Below are 17,971 nucleotides of genomic sequence, written 5' to 3' on the forward strand. Positions count from 1 at the left end.
CCACAATGAGTGTCAAGAAGGGGAGAGTTGGGGGGGGGTTGAGAGGAAAACTGGCATTTACTTCCAGTAACGAAAATCCCGAATGCTGGCACCGTGCCATTTTCTGTGCCTTTCCAGTACCAGTATACCACTCAGTCCTAGTCCAGTGACAAGATCAGCGCCTGGGGTCTGACATACCCCAGGATTAGAACTTGCATCATGTGGCATCAGCTTTACAGAATAAAATCAGTGGGCTTGTGGAGTGGGCACGATGGCAGCCTTTAGCGGGGGAGACACAGCTGTCTAGCAGGAATAAACCAGGGTGCCAGGCTTCTGTGTATTGTTATTACTGTCACTATTGTTAATTATTTAGCAGCTGCCTTTATCCAAGGTGACTTACAAAGCAACAGGGAACATGATAAGACGCCGAGCACGAGGAAGTAGTCCTATTTCTACCGTTATCTAATTATACCTCAGCTAGTCTACGACACACCTCAGGGTCCCGAACTCCGTCCTGCAGAAGACACTAAGCAGCGCCGAAATGTTTGAGGACAGTGGGCGCAGTTCAGATAGCCAAAGGGAGGTCATTCCACAGCTTTGGGGTAAGAATGGAGAAGCAGCATCCTCTCATGGCACATGGAGGAAGAGGAGGAACAGCCGGGGGCCGAATGAAGGGACCAAAGGCCGGAGACATTGAAGAGCAGAGCCATAACTGGAACAGGAACCCTGCAGCAACTGGAAGCCAGAGGAGTAGTAGGAGAGAAATGAGGACCAGGGAACATCTGACAGGAGCTGGAGGGGTCTGCTGGCAGGTGAAGGAAGCCTCACCAGGTGAGAGAGAACAAGAAGTTGTGTGGCATAATTAGTGAGGAAGAGTCACATCCTCGGCTATATTGTGAAGAACAAAAGCCCAGGATTGGGTCCCTGGAGAAATGAATTTGACAAATGAAAAGGAGGAGTCCTGAGTCTCGTCGAGATTCCTGACTGTGACTGATGGTGAAAAGGCAAAGCTTAGAGACAAACCTGAGGAAGGAGAATCAGAATCAGGGGATCTCACTGGTGAAAGGTCAGGGTCCTGGTGAGGCATCTGGAGGACTGGGCTGAAATCGGTGGGTTTTAAGAAGGAAATGAGAAGAAGAGGTGCTTGGAAAAGCCATTCAAGGAAGTGACCAGATCTAAGGACACAATGTAGAGAGTGAAGAGACGTGGACCCCTGTGGGGAGAAGAGAAGGAGTTGGAGCAGGAGACACAAAAGGATCAGCCAGACAGGGAGGACTTGAAATCAGTCCAAAGCAGAACCACAGAATCCAAGATTATCGCGGGAAGAGAGAAGGAAGTGGTGGCTCACGGTGCTGAGAGCCGTTGAAAGGTCGAGAAGGATAAGGAGAGAGGAGCAGATCTTGGGAGCGTTTGTGACAGAAAGCAGGGTGGTCTCGGTAGGGGGACCCCTTCAGCATTCCAGACTCGAGAGGGTCCAGCAGATTGAGAGATAAGAGGAGAGCCGTTCGTGGACTTTGACTTCTGGAGTCTTGGATGGGATTGTCACATTTTAATTAATTTCTACATGCCGGAGGAGTAACAAAGCTAGCGGCCTTCTATGGAACCCCACGTGATGCCAAGCATACCCTCCCCATGTCTCCTTCTACCAGCCGACACAGACACCGGTTTGATCCATCACTTCTGATTCACCTACTGCAGGATCAGGCAAGGCTGGTGCCGTCACCAGAAACCAACTCCAGATGGAATGCCAGTCCATCACGGGCATACGTACTTTCTTCCATACTGGGCCGGTGTGTCTTTCGGGTCTGGGATAAGACGGGTGCACAAGTTGAAAGTCCACATGCAAACTCCACACAGACAGGGGGATATGCCAGGAATCAAATCCGGGTGCCAGGGATGATGGCCAATCAATCAGTCTGGCATCATAAGGGTAAAGAAAATCATAACGCTGTATCAATGTGATAATAAATAAACAAAACAGCAAGGCAAGTAGAAACCAAAACGGGCACTGAGGGATGCTGAGACATCAGAACAGGCTGAGGGTGGCGTGAGGCTTGTCAAGTCAAGAGACGCCATGGCAAAGCAAAGCACTCGAGAACCAAGTTCAGGGTGCCAATGAGGGTCAATGTGCCAGAGACCCTTATTCGAACCTCCCTAGCAGACCTATGTAACTGTGAGGTGGCAGAACCTGAGGGCACAGGCAGGTCGACAAAGTGACCGAGACGATCAGCCAGCCTCTCCCTCCACTGCCTTCCCACCAGTTTCCAGACTGGCAGGCCAGCTTGTGGCAGGGCTCTGGCGTCTGTGCCCTCAGACCGCTGCGTGTGACTGGCGCAGAGAGTCAATTAGACACACAGGGACACCGAGGACGTGGGCCACTCCCAGCATGTCAGACGTTGCCCATGACTCGCCGGGTTGCTTCAAGGCAAGTGGAGCTGTGAAGTCTAATTAAACGCACTACGGCGGGCAAGAAATAAACAAGTGGAAACAGGCTCGCTATGCCTCCCCGCGGAGAACCGGAGCCAGCAGCTGACTCACCGGCACCCACAGGGGCCTGCGGCACCGGGTTGGCGGACCGGAGTGCTGCTTCCACCGACTCCTGTTCAGGGTGCTCCCACAGAGTGGCACTGGAGCTGGTGGCACGTCGCCACGGAAACAGTATGTGCAGTCTTTAAAAGAGAGAGAGATAACGGCGTCACCTGTGGGACACTGGCCCGCCTGGCACAAGCCCACCATGAGATACCCTTTCTGACTTTCTACAGCGCACAGGTTTAGGTGCAGATGGTAACAGTCACTCTGTGTTTTTATAGCGCCTTCAACAATGGTCCAAAGGAGCAGAGGACTTCACAGTGTCTGATGCCAAATCGATGGCATAATAATTCAAAAGTTACGTTATATACTGAAATTAAACTGAAGTGTTTACTGTGTGAGTGTTCACTAACACTGCGTGAAGCCCCTCAACGCCATCAACCTGGCCACCAACTCAGCACACCTGCACCAAGCTGTTGTTGGCACACAGTGCCCTCTAGAGGTCGATGTCATGAACTCGCGATTTCTTAAGCCTGAAGTCCCAAAAAATGACTCAGAATGCCCACTGGAAGGGGGAGAAATCATCACACAAAAAGGGCAAACATGGTATCCACCTTAAAAAAAGGATAAACGTCTATGCATCTGTGTTTCCATCCGGTAACGGTGTCTCTGTCATTCCAACAGGCGGTGCATCATAAATATTAGCATCACTTTTACAAATTCCATGCCAAATGTCATATAACAGAGACATATAACCAGCACTTGTTATTCCAACATATGACACATCATAAAACTTTTGTAGTAATGCATTTTATTACTACAAATGTTTGTGATGCGCCATCTGTTGGAATAGCAAATGCAATGCTTTTTATTACTGCATGTATTGCACAATACATTCCGATAGATGGTGCGCTGCAAAACTAAAGCCTAAAGTCTCAAACAATGACTGAAAATGCCCACTGGGGATCATCAGCCCCTGCTATTCCTAAAAAGGGCAAACATGGTATCAATCTCAATAAAAGGATAAGTGTCAGTGTATCTGTCTGTCTGTCTGGTTGCTGTGTCTCAGTCATTCCAACAGATGGCGCATCACAAACATTAGCACCACTTTTACAAGTCCCATGCCAAATGGCATATAACAGAGAAATATGACCAGCACTTGTTATTCCAACATGTGGCGCATCACAAACTTTCGTACTAGTGCATTTTATTACTACAAATGTTTGTGATGCACCATCTGTTGGAATAACAAACGCAATGCTTTTTATTACTACATGCATTGCACAATACATTTTGATAGATGGTGCGCTTCAACCCTAAAGCCTGAAGTCTCAAACAATGACTGAAAATACCCACTAAAAGGGGGAAAAAATCATCAACCCCTGCTGGTCATAAAAAGGACAAACATTGTATCCACCTTAATAAAAGGGTAAGTGTCCGTGTATGTGCCTGTCCGCCTGGTTGCTGTTTCTCAGTCATTCCAACAGATGGCGCATCACAAACATTAGCACAGCTTTTACAAATCCCACACCCAATGACATGTAACAGAGACGTACGCTTTGCATGACAGGCTGCAAACGTTAACGCTGATTATTTATATGTCATCCCGTGTCTTTATAAATAAAAGATTTATTATACCCAATGCTTGAGAGCAGTGAAGCTCCAAAGAGCACAGAAAACTCAGAAGACAATGCCTTCAGACAGCAATCCCATAAGCGAAGACAGAGCAGAAGTCACAAACCTCCAGTAACTCACAATAGCCAACAAGACACAGCGGCGCTCACCACCATCACCACCACCACAAGCGCATTCAGCGAATCACAAGGGTCCTTTATAGGCCTGAGGGCAGGCCCTTGTGCTAATGGACAGATGACCCCGCCTCTTGGGAGACCACCCACAACGCACAAGGAACATAGCAGAAGATACTTGAACTTACAGAAACGGTGCAGTGGTGGCTCTGTGGCTATGGATCTGCGCTGGTATCTCCTGGGCTGCCCGGTCAGATCCCTACATTGATGGATTAAAGGCCAGAAGTCCACATGACCATCATCATCAAGTTCTTCCATGTGAACCCTGAATATCATGAGGACTAATTGATGTCTTTCATGTGAGGTAGAATGCCTAGAGGGGGCTGGGTGGTCTCGTGGCCTGGAACCCCTGCAGATTTTATTTTTTTCTCCAGCCGTCTGCAGTTTTTTTTGTTTTTTCTGTCCTCCCTGGCCATCAGACCTTACTTTTTTATTCTATGTTAATTAGTGTTCCCTAATTTTAATTCTTATTTATTTTGTCTTTTTTCTCTTTCTTCATCATGTAAATCACTTTGAGCTCATCGTCTGTATGAAAATATGTGACAGAAATAAATGTTGTTGTTGTTAACTGCCATAAGGGATCCTACTCTGTTGGGCCATTGAGCAAGGGCCTTAACCTGAAAAACACTCCAGGGGGCGCTGTACAACGGCTGACCCTGAGATTTGACCCCAAAGGTCATGCAAAGAGACAATTTCCCCTCGGGCATTAGTCATGTATATCAAATTAAAATAACAAAGTAAACTTTAATGAGAGTTTTGTGCCCCAGCTGGAATGTGACAGTTAGGGTCGCAGCCATTCTCAGATTTTGCTCAACTGCATTCCTTTTCCACTGCAGCATTCCATAAGAGTGGGACGGGCATTGCACCAGGCCATGCCGATGTGTGCAGCTTTTCCGCTTCCCTGCCCTCTATAACCCAAGGTGGGCACCTCCATGCCTGTTAGTTGGCAACAGAACGTTTTATAGGTGGCAAGAACGTATCTCAAGGTCCAGTCTCATTCTGCGTGGGTTTGGGAGGTCAACTGTGAACCCTTTAGATGTTAAAGGCCTACAGAGCAAAACAGAGCCCCCCCAAAACACACCCCATTTCTGTTGGTGGCCACCCTTTACAGAAGTTGTCCAGTTATGGCCACTCGGTAAGGTCAGACTGCGGATGACAGGCCATCGTTTTCTGCTGTCTGACTCCCCAACTCCTAAAAATGTGTCCAGCACTGTGATGGTCAGTTGAGGAACCCACAATAAATGTGGAGCATTGGTGTCCTTTAGGTGGTCCCCTACATGTCTTGTAGTGACAAATTGGTAAACCTCTGCAGTGCCTTTGGGCAGAAGAGTCTCAGGTGACATGCTAAGATTTAAAGAGTGCCAACAGAATTGTGATGACAGGAATATGGACCTGTGTATATGTGGACCTGTATATAGCGCCTTTCACACCACGTTGTGCTCCAGTATCTGTAAACCCAGAAACACTCTGGGGCTTGTCACAATAGATATGACATATTATTCCAGTATAATCCCAATATATTATATAATATATATTCCAGTATAATCTCCTAATACCCACATGTTATATGCTCTGGTGTGAAAAAGTATTTGCCCCCCACCTGTTCTCCTGTGTTTTTGAACATTTGTCTCAATGAATGGCTTTGTATCTTTAGACAGAATGTCATAATAGATAAAGGGGACTGGAGGAACACAGAATGCCATCTTTAAACTGCTATTTATATACTACATTAAAGTCATAAAGTTATCTGTGAAAAGGTAATTGCCCCAGTTCTTTATTAGTTCATTGACTGAGCACAGCCTGCCCTGTCGACTCTGAATCACTTCACATCCTGACCCTCACCATGACAGCACAGCCATCACCACAAGAACACCAAGCCTCCATAAATGAAAATTCAGAAGAGATGAGCAAAAAAGTTGCTGAAACATCCCAGTCAGGAAGTGAAAACCATTTCTAAGAAACCACAGTGTGAGGCATTATGTAGAAAACAGAGAACATTTGGAACTGGCTGTTCTGCTCGAATGACTCAAAGGGGACAGTAACCTCTCATCAAGATGTCACAGAGGACCCCAGAAGGACATCCAAAGAACTGCAGTTATCTCCATCTTTGTTCAAAAAAAAAAAAATTGCATGACATAAAGAGATGAAGAAGCAAAGCGGAAACCTCTGCCGTCCAAGAGGAACATCAATGCAAAGAAACATCTGGAAATGTGACAGACAAGTCAAAAGTAGCACCCTGTGGACCACACAGGACCCACCATATCTGACATTCAACCATCACATGGTGGTGCCAATGTGATGGGGTATGGACAGGTATTGTGCCCTTGATCAGGATATTCTTAAGATGACTGTCCAGTCATCTGTCTGTGACCTAAAGCTGAAGAGCCATTGGGGTTATGCAGCAAGACAAGGAGCCCAAACACAAAAGCAAGTTGATAAACGACTGCCTCAGAAGTGTTGGAGTGGCCAAGTCTAAGTCCTGACCTGAACTAAGCAGTTGATGCCCACACACCTACCAAAGCATCTGAATTAAAGCAGAGACGCGAGGGTGATGTGAAAGGCTGAGATCAAACAAGAGGGCATGTTTGGGTGTGATTACTGCTATTAAAGGAGCTCCACCAAGTAGTGCAACAATGGGGGCAATGACTTTTTCACACAGGGATGTTGGACAACTTTCATCTTTGAATAAAGAAAGTCCTGATTTCAAAACGGTCTTGTGCCTTCACTCGAGTTCCCTTTCAATAATTTTGGGTTTTGTCTGAGGGTCTGCTGCCATTCAAGTAAACAACAACAGTGGAGATGAGGAGGGGGCACATACTTTTTCACAGCACCGTAAAAATGACAGCAGGACTTAGCAGAAGCAGGTGTAGCCAGATATTGAATTGTGACAGAAGTGGGCTCTGCCTTTTCCAGCCAAACCCCTTTGCTTGGACATGTAGAGAATTTGCAGATTGGCCACTTTCTACTGTAGTGCCCTCAGGGCTACTGTTAGCACGTTGGCATCCTCCCTGATGAACTCCCTCCTGGCCTCCATCCCTACTCCTGCTCTTTACAGCATAATGTTGCTGCCACATTTGCTCCACCACTTATGGTGGTCTCCACCGTGCTTCATGATCCAAGGAGGGTCTCTCCTGTCTTTCTCCTGCTCCTGTAGATCTTCTGTTATCTCCTGGTGGTCTACAAAAAAATCAAACAGGAAAACCTGACTTTATTTGGAGCCAATCAGAACCCATTCTGTCCATGTCTGGTGATGTCATAGGGAACTCGGCATGTGATTGGTCAAATCTGAAGTGGATGCGCACATCTCATGCCGCTGGTGTGTTCAGAGTCTCTCATGGGAGTCTTGCATGGTTAGCCTCACACATGGCAGAAGAGATCTGACGTGATCTGTGTGATTTTGTGCCAGTGACATTGGCACACTTTGAGTCGGTTTGTTGAGGTTTCACCACAATCAGTGCCCATAGCCATGAAAGAAAGGTAAAGATGCTCATCTGCAGTAAACTGACCACATCTGCTGAGGGTCCAGCATCTCTGTGTGGTCAGCCGTGCAGGGTGCCAAGGAAGCTTACAGGCCTTTGACTTTTGAACTGACCAGCCTGAATGACGTGGGGTCTGGTAAAAGTCAATCAAATGGGGACTTCAGAATGATGTGCCCCTTGAACCCACTACCCCACAGAGTTGGTGAACACAGAGACAGCTGTGGATGGTCGAATGCAAGGAACTTAGGGCATAAACCGGCCAATCAGCACGCCTGATGTCCATCCTGCAAATTCTCTGCTGAGGGTTTCTGCTGGTAGGATGGACCTCACTGCCGTCACAATAAAATATCTGCTTAAACTTCTTGTAATAAACTCCGTATTCATTTTTACAGTGTTGTGAAAAAATATTTGCCCCCTTCCTCACCTCTTCTTTTTTTTTTTGCCAACACTACACAAGGAATGACCTTTGACCTTCAAAACAAAATCTAAAATTACTGAAAGGGAGTCTGTTAGTCAAAGGACAAAGTTATCCAACTCCCCAATGTAAAAAAGTATTTGCCCCCTTCCTCACCTCTTCTTTTTTGTTGCCTGCTCTACACAAGGAATGATCTCTGACCTTCAGACAAAATCCAAAACTATACAAAGGGAATCTGAGTGAAGACACAAGGCGGTTCTGAAAATCAGGGCATCCATTAGTCAAAGGAAAAAGTTATCCAACAACCCCCCCAAAAATCTTCTAATTTTTGCTCGTTGATGCTTATTTTTAAAGTTGGCAGCAGAAAGGAGTCACACCATTGTGAGTCATTCTGATAACCTGAGTGGACACAGCACTCTGGGCCGGCTGTATTCAGATGTCAATGCCTTGAAACGTCACCCAGTGGTACATATGGACAGGCCTCACTAATTTTCTGCCACCTGGAAGCCTCCTATTGACAGCAGCAACTCTTAAACTTCCACGTCAGATGTTCCTCTGTGTGTTTTTTGGGGGCAGTTGTTTGTTTATTCTGTCTGTTCTTTTATTAGCAGGGAGAAGCTGTCGCAATCCAAAGTGTTTGTGATGGCTGATGGGTAGTTGGAACTTGTGTGGTGCCGCGCTCTGCTGTTAGTGCAGTTGAAGCCAAGGTCACTTGAACGTGGACAGACTGTACCAGCGCTGACCGACACACCGTAGTGAGACATCTGTGGGCAGATGGAGTGAAAACTGCTGAAGTTCACTGAAGGATGGTGGCCTGCGCAGATCAGTGAGCGGTCTGGGAGCCCATCTTGGGGCAACCATAAAGTCTATCTATCTGTCATATAGCGCCTTTCACATCTATCTATCTATCTATCTATCTATCTATCTATCTATCTATCTATCTATCTATCTATCTATCTACCTATCTATCTATCTATCTATCTATCTATCATATAGCACCTTTCACATCTATCTATCTATCTATTTATCATATAGCGCCTTTCACATCTATCTATCTATCTATCTATCTATCATATAGCCCTTTCACATCTATCTATCTATCTATCTATCTATCTATCTATCTATCTATCTATCATATAGCCTTTCACATCTATCTATCTATCTATCTATCTATCTATCTATCTATCTATCATATAGCATTTCACATCTATCTATCTATCTATCTATCTATCTATCTATCTATCTATCTATTTATCATATAGCCTTTCACATCTATCTATCTATCTATCTATCTATCTATCATATAGCGCCTTTCACATCTATCTATCTATCTATCTATCTATCTATCTATCTATCTATCTATCTATTTATCATATAGCACCTTTCACATCTTTCTATCTATCTATCTATCTATCTATCTATCTATCTATCTATCATATAGCCTTTCACATCTATCTATCTATCTATCTATCTATCTATCTATCTATCTATCTATCTATCTATCTATCTATCTATCTATCATATAGCCTTTCACATCTATCTATCTATCTATCTATCTATCTATCTATCTATCTATCTATCTATTTATCATATAGCCTTTCACGTCTATCTATCTATCTATCTATCTATCTATCTATCTATCTATCTATCTATCTATCATATAGCACCTTTCACATCTATCTATCTATCTATCTATCTATCTATCTATCTATCTATCTATCTATCTATCTATTTATCATATAGCCTTTCACATCTATCTATCTATCTATCTATCTATCTATCTATCTATCTATCTATCTATCTATCTATTTATCATATAGCACCTTTCACATCTTTCTATCTAGCTATCTATCTATCTATCTATCTATCTATCATATAGCCCTTTCACATCTTTCTATCTATCTATCTATCTATCATATAGCCTTTCACATCTATCTATCTATCTATCTATCTATCTATCTATCTATCTATCTATCTATCTATCTATCTATCTATCTATCTATCTATCATATAGCCTTTCACATCTATCTATCTATCTATCTATCTATCTATCTATCTATCTATCTATCTATCTATCTATCATATAGCGCCTTTCACATCTATCTATCTATCTATCTATCTATCTATCTATCTATCTATCTATCTATCTATCTATTTATCTATCTATCTATCATATAGTGCCTTTCACATCTATCTATCTATCTATCTATCTATCTATCTATCTATCTATCTATCTATTATATAGTGCCTTTCACATCTATCTATCTATCTATCTATCTATCTATCTATCTATCTATCTATCTATCTGTCATATAGCGCCTTTCACATCTATCTATCTATCTATCTATCTATCTATCTATCTATCTATTATATAGTGCCTTTCATCACTATCTATCTATCTATCTATCTATCTATCTATCTATCTATCTATCATATAGCGCCTTTCACATCTATCTATCTATCTATCTATCTATCTATCTATCTATCTATCTATCTATCTATCTATCTATCTATCTATCTATCTATCAGTTCCTGGTGGTCTGTTGTGAATGCTCTCTGCAGTCGGTGTGTTCTTTTGTGAATTTCTGGATTTTTGTTTACTCCTCTTTTGACTTCTCCTGGGGTTTCTGTCCTGGGATTTGTTCTCCTTGGATTGTCCGGGCTGGCAACTCCTTTTTCTTTATGTCTTGTGTGTTCTATGGCTGAGCTATTTGTGAAGTAAACCCTTTTTATTGTATAAAGATGCAGTGCTTGCCCTTATTACTGGGCCGGGGTTTGACAGAGATATCCCCCTCTAGTGCATTTGGAGCTCATTGAGACTTGTGTGCTTTGGGACTCCTAGTCTATAACAGTAACTCCTCCATGTCCGCCGATTTGAAATTTCAGTTTTCTTCTGTGATGGGTGACCAATCAGGAAATGAGACGTAATAAGCAGAGTCCAATCAGGGAACAGCCATCTAACAACCAACCAGAGCGCGATGAGTCGATGTCAGCATTTACAGAAACCTTCATTTTCACCCATCCACACCACCCTGGAGCTGCACTTTTAAAATATTCAATTTCAACGTCTAAGAACCCTCAGAGTCGTTAAGTCGAAAGGTGAAAATGGAGACTAATTTCTGCAATCACAGTGTAGTAGAGTGGTTTGGGCCTAAGAAGAATAGTCGTCATTCTGCCCCACCCAGAAAGACACAGCGTGCCCCCTACAACAGCCGACCTTCCTAAGTGAGACGTAGCTGGCTTGTATTCTCCACAAACAGGCCTGAGAAACACAAAGTAAGCCTCTTAGGCCTTTAAAAACTCGAGAAGCAGGCTTTGAGGCCTGCACCAAACTAAGCTCAGAAAGGGAGAGGAGAACCGTAAAACCCAAATAATCAAATCAGAGATTCTGAATAATAAAGAGTTCTTTTACGCACATTTCAAAAATTTAAGTCAAGTTAAAGGAACTTGATTGTCAGGTGTGCTCTAGTCACACAGCGCCAACGTTAAAACATGTGAATGACAGCTGTGAAAAGGCTCCGCCCCTACAGGACTTCCTCCTTAAAATCCCGCCTCCCCAGTTCCTCCAGTCTGTGCACTTTAAACGGCTCAGGGGTTCAGGGAGAGAGGAAACGAAACTAAACCAAGCGCTTGACACGGAGAGAAAATTAAAATCTACACTTGCTGGCATTTGTCACATTTTGCTCGTATTATCCATGTGACAGTCGCCCACGGCCATTACCCACCAGCAGGATGGCACACAAGGCATTACTTTCTCCAGGACGCAAGAGGTCAGCTCTCCTGGGTTGCTGTGGCACCATGGATTCCTGCAGGGCATGCTGGGAGTTGGAGTTTGGGACAGCCCTGTTGGGTTCCCTTTACAACCACCATGCTGATGAGCCACTTCACTCCATTAGAGCCAGAGTCGGGAGGAAGAGGACGACGCCTGCCAGAGGGGACTGCAGGTGGATGGAGAAGGAAAGAGGAAAGAAAGGACGTGCGTTTTGTGCCGTGTGCTGTGCTGTGAAGGTGGGGAGCGAGGGAACGTGTCGACTTGTGTCCTGCGCCTGTCTGTGTCAAGTTTGGGTGACAGGAGCGCCCTCTGGTGGTCACACACTCTAGAACTGAGAGCACGGATTCGGTTTCTGTCGTTTTTCTTTGTTAATTCTCAATCCCTTATGGCTTGGTTGCTGTGTCTTGTTTCTGTGATGTCTTGGATGTATTTCTCGCCACCATTTTGAGTTCCTGCCGTTAGGTCTCCTTCCCTGCGTTCCCAGAGATCGTAATCGACGCAACAGGACAGCCGGGGAACCGATTTCCTTACTTGATCAGAGGATACCAAAACGCCATGAAAAAGCTTCGATCGAAATATTTATGCATGTTTCAGCTCAGTTTTGACTTCCATTTGTCTCATGTCTTGGGTTCTAATGCCTTGTCCTTTGACACATTAGGGACAATTTAGGATCGCCAATCCACCTCACCTGCATGTCTTTGGACTGTGGGAGGAAACCCACGCAGACAACATGCAAACTCCACGCAGGGAGGACCCGGAAGTGAACCCAGGTCTCCTTACTGTGAGGTGGCAGCGCTACCCACTGTGCCGCCCTCCACTAAATGTATAGACGATATACTAAAAATATGGAATGTTAAAGGCCTGAATCACGAATTAAAGAGAAAGAAAGTACTCTCTCACCTAACAGGTCTAAATGCTAAAATAGTATTTTTACAGGAAACCCACTTACTAAGTAAGGATCAGTTCCGGCTGCAAAAAGACTGGACTGGTCAAATGTTCCATTCTAGTTTTACAAAGAAAACTAGAGGGGTGGGAATTCTCATACATAGAACAGTACCATTTGTAGCATCAGATGTAGTATTGGATCCTGAAGGGAGATATGTGATGGTCATGGGAGACTTATCTAACTGTAAAATGATTTTGATAAATGTTTATGCACCTAATGTTGATGATAAGGAATTTATACAAAATTTATTTGCATCCATTCCCAATCTGAACACTCATAAACTTATAATGGCTGGGGACTTTAATTGTGTTCTAAATCCACTTTTAGATAAGACTTCCTCCACAGGGGAACGCAACTAACACCGCAAAGATAATTACAAAGTTTATAACTGATCACAACTTATCAGATCCCTGGAGGTTTTTAAACCCAAATTCAAGAACATATTCTTTCTACTCACCAGTACATCATTGCTACTCAAGGATTGATTACTTCTTTATAGATAATAACTTCTTGCCTAAGATTAAATCTTGTAAATACGATGCTATTGTTATTTCAGACCATGCTATGATCTTGGAGCTGAAATTACTAAGCCCCATACACTCACCCCGCAGATGGCGCCTCAATCCGCTTCTATTAGCTGACGAGAATTGTACTGAATTTATATCCAAACAAATTGAATTCTTTCTAGAGACAAATACATCCCCTGAGATCTCTGCAGGAATACTCTGGGAAACTCTTAAGGCCTTCTTAAGAGGACAGATTATCTCATATCTTTCCCACAGAAATAAATCCGAAGCGAAGAAAGTAGCAGAGATAAAAAGCGAAATTACTAAAATAGATGAAGAACATGCCAGACTACCAAGCGAGACTCTACATAAGAGGAGGCAGGCTCTACATTCAGAATTAAACCTCTTGACAACTAAAGAAACTGAACAACTAATTTACAAATCCAGACATCATTATTATGAACATGGAGAGAAAGCTAATAAGCTTTTAGCAACAAATTCACAAGCAAGAAGTGCAACGCAATCTCGTAATTACTAACACTAACGGAGATAAAATCATCGAACACAAAAATATAATGTACACTTTAGAGACTACTATAAATCCCTATATACTACTGAGTTTAAAGAAGACAATATACAATCTAATGCATTTCTGGATACATTACAGATACCACAAATTGACGCTTTTAGTGTGGAGGAACTTGATAAACCTCTGTCATTATCAGAATTACTGGATGCTATAAAGTCACTCCAAGGTGGAAAAGCAGCAGGCCCTGATGGCTACCCTGCAGAGTTTTACAAGAAATTCTCCGCTCAGCTAGCTCCCCTCCTATTAGCAACATTTACAGAAGCCAGAGATAACCAATCTCTTCCACAAACCTTTCGCCAAGCACTAATCACTGTCTTTCCAAAACAAAATAAGGACTTATTACAATGTGCATCATACAGACCAATTTCACTTCTGAATAACGACGTTAAAATACTCTCTAAAATCATAGCTAGAAGGATGGAGAAAGTGCTCCCTCAATAATATCACAAGACCAAACTGGATTTATTAGGGGCCGACACTTATCTTCAAATCTTCGACGCCTGTTTAATGTAATATACTCACCAACTAAATCAAACACCCCAGAAATATTATTATCATTGGATGCAGAAAAGCATTCGACATGATTGAATGGAAATACCTTTTTACTATTTTGGAGAAGTTTGGGTTTGGCCCGAACATTTGTGCATGGATTAAATTACTGTATACTAACCCAGAAGCTTCAGTTTGCATCAATAACATTTGCTCAGACTACTTTAAACTAGAACGTGGCACAAGACAAGGATGCCCTTTGTCACCACTGCTGTTTGCAATTGCCATTGAACCACTGGCAATACATTGTCGAAATACTGATCAGATAAAGGGGATTAGCAGAGAAGGACTGGAACAGAAAATCTCATTATATGCAGATGACATGGTACTGTATATATCGGACCCAGAAAATTCTGTGCCTGCAGTCTTAGCAGCACTCACAGAATTTCAAAAGCTCTCTGGCCTGAGAATTAATCTGAATAAAAGTGTACTCTTTCCGGTGAATTCGCAAGCATATAATATTAGATTAGATACCCTACCTTTTATCATTGCAGAACAGTTTAAATACCTCGGGGTAAACATCACAAGTAAACATAAAGCTCTTTATCAACAAAATTTCGCCGTCTGCATTGAAAAAATTAAACAAGACTTGCATAGATGGTCAACCCTTCATCTCACACTAGCTGGAAGAATTAACACTGTTAAGATGAATATTCTTCCTAAGCTCCTTTTTTTATTTCAAAACATTCCAATATACATTAATAAATCATTCTTTAGGCAATTAGATTCAACAATATCCTCATTTATTTTAGAATTATATAGGGTGGTCCAGATCTAATTATGCAATTTTCATTACGCTCTAACTTCTTAAGTTTATTACATAGAAAATCACCCGAAAAATCCCAGACCATCGAGAAGTGTGTGAACTGACAACATGAAGAATCGTCTTCGCCCCGAACTGGAATTGTCTTCGCATAAATCAAAGTCATCCAGACGATCTGGACCTGCATAACTAGATCTGGACCACCCATCCATTTTCCAACCCGCTGAATCCGAACACAGGGGTCTGCTGGAGCCAATCCCAGCCAACAAGGCAGGGTGCCAACCCACCACAGGACACACACAAACACCAAGCACACACTAGGGACAATTCAGAATCACCAATCCACCTAACCTGCATGTCTTTGGGAGGAAACCCACGCAGACACGGGGAGAACATGCAAACTCCACGCAGGGAGGACCCGGGAAGCGAACCTGGGTCTCCTAACTGCGAGGCAGCAGTGCTACCATTGCACCACCGTGCCGCCCTGATCTGGACCACCCTATATATTTATTTTTAACTGATTTTCAGTTTCTCCTGCTTCACTACTACGTGGTCAGAGTTGCAGCAGACGGCCAGTCTTGGTACTTTATCACCTGAGATAACTTTAACCTTAGATGCCAGTTTTGCCAGGAGTTCTGGCTACGAAGCCTATTGTTGTGTTGGCACTTATAATTGTTGGGTCAGATCAGAAATAGCCTGATCTCGCAGACCACCCCCCTGACCCCCCATTTTGCCTCCCCACGTGAGGCTTGACCCCACTTCACCCCTGACATGCCTAGAGATGGAGCACATCCTGAACAAAACAAGCCCCCCAGCGGTCGTGTAGACTGATCACATCAGAGCTCTCCATTGGCAGTACAGCCCAAATATTTCAACCCTACAATATAATCTGACATGGGCACGAAAGATCAACCCAGGGAGTGACAATCAACTGTAGCCATGGAGAGCGGCCGATGACGTATGAGAGTGCAGTCCTAATATAACAAAACCAGGGCGTGATGTTAAACAGTCAGTCAGTCAGTCAGTTATCGTCCAACCCGCAATATCCTAACTACAGGGTCAGCTGGAGCCAACCCCAGCCAGCAGGGGGCGCAAGGCAGGAACAAACCACCACAGGGCACACACACCCACACACCAAGCACCAATTTAGGATCTGTGTGTCTTTGGACATGGGGAGAACATGTAGACTCCACACAGGGAGGACATGGGAAGCGAACCCAGATGGGTCTCCTTACTGCGAGGCAGCAACTCCACCAGGTCCGTGGAACACAGCAGCATCCTCACTGACAACAGGAGGACAAACAGAGGGCAAGACCACCATCCAGTCCAGTCGCTGGCACCTGTGCTGATGGCCTGAAGGACAGCCCTGCCACTCGAGTACCAAACTTCACATCCAAAGACAACAGGAGAGTAAAGTCAATGCCGGAGTCCTACAAGACGCCATGAAGAATGTGGAAGTTGAGGGGCACCTCCCTGCTCAACTTAAAGTCCTGACAGCAATTGCATGGCGAGGTCTCTCAACCTTCAACCACGGCACACGGGCAGAGATGGTCAGCCACACCTTGTGCCACCACCAGCATCAGGACTGCTTTGATGAGAACTACTCCAAATTTTGGGAGCCCCTAAGTGCTGAACGTCACATCACAATTGCTTCTGAAAGTGCAGATCACAGGGTGAAGAACATCAAGAGCAAATGCTATGAAGAGGAGGAGGAGGAAACACAAAGTTCTGTTGACCACCGCAACACGCTGAGCTTCATCCACTCAATTAGCACTCCTGGACCACCAAGCTATGACCTTGCAATGCTGGACTGAGCATCCAAAGTGACCGATGACACCACTGAAGACACCTCTGGGTCAACCACCAACCCTACAAGAGATCCTCAGATGAGTGCCAGCAGCTGCCCGTCACTGCAAAGAGGCTCATTGGCACTATTGGCCATCTTCACAGGAGCACTAATGAGAGCCTGAGAGGTGGCCACGTCCCACCAGACTTGTCACCACCGATCTGGGCATGTAGGTACATGGGCACTGCAAACACCTAAGATGCTCACCTCCAGTGGCCAAAGACATCCTCCAAGATTGGTGGAGCCCAGCAAATCCTAAGGAATGCTAGGAGTGGCACAGAATCAATAGACAACGGGGTTACATGGGCACGAGCTGTTAGATACACCATGTACTGGAATAAGGGGGGTTTTGAGAGATGTCGGGCACAGCCGAGAATCAATAAACCCTCAACACGAGGCACATCTGGGTAACCGCAGCCTTCTGAGATTAACGGGCATCACAGGGGGAAATATAGGAAGGGAAAGATGGAGCAACACACGGTGAGAAGAGGTGTCTGGGTGGGCAGTCAGCAGATGTGCAGGTCATGTTGGACTGAAATGCTGGAGTTGTGTGAGGAGAAACCAAAGAGGATGACCAGGGATATCTGGAAGGTCTCTGGTCAACTGAGAGAAGGGGGACTTGAAGGCCCGCTGGGCAGATGGGTACAAAAGTGGCTTAAAACACTGGAAACAACAAGTTGTGGTGACGAGAACTGGAAAGAATTAGGGGATGGTTGAAGTGGGGACCAGCAGGGGGCAGTGCAGGGCCACTACATAAATGACCTTACATAGGCACCTAATGGGGAATCAG

This window comes from Polypterus senegalus, chromosome 3 (genome assembly GCF_016835505.1).
Source record: "Polypterus senegalus isolate Bchr_013 chromosome 3, ASM1683550v1, whole genome shotgun sequence".
Lineage (NCBI taxonomy): Eukaryota > Metazoa > Chordata > Cladistia > Polypteriformes > Polypteridae > Polypterus > Polypterus senegalus.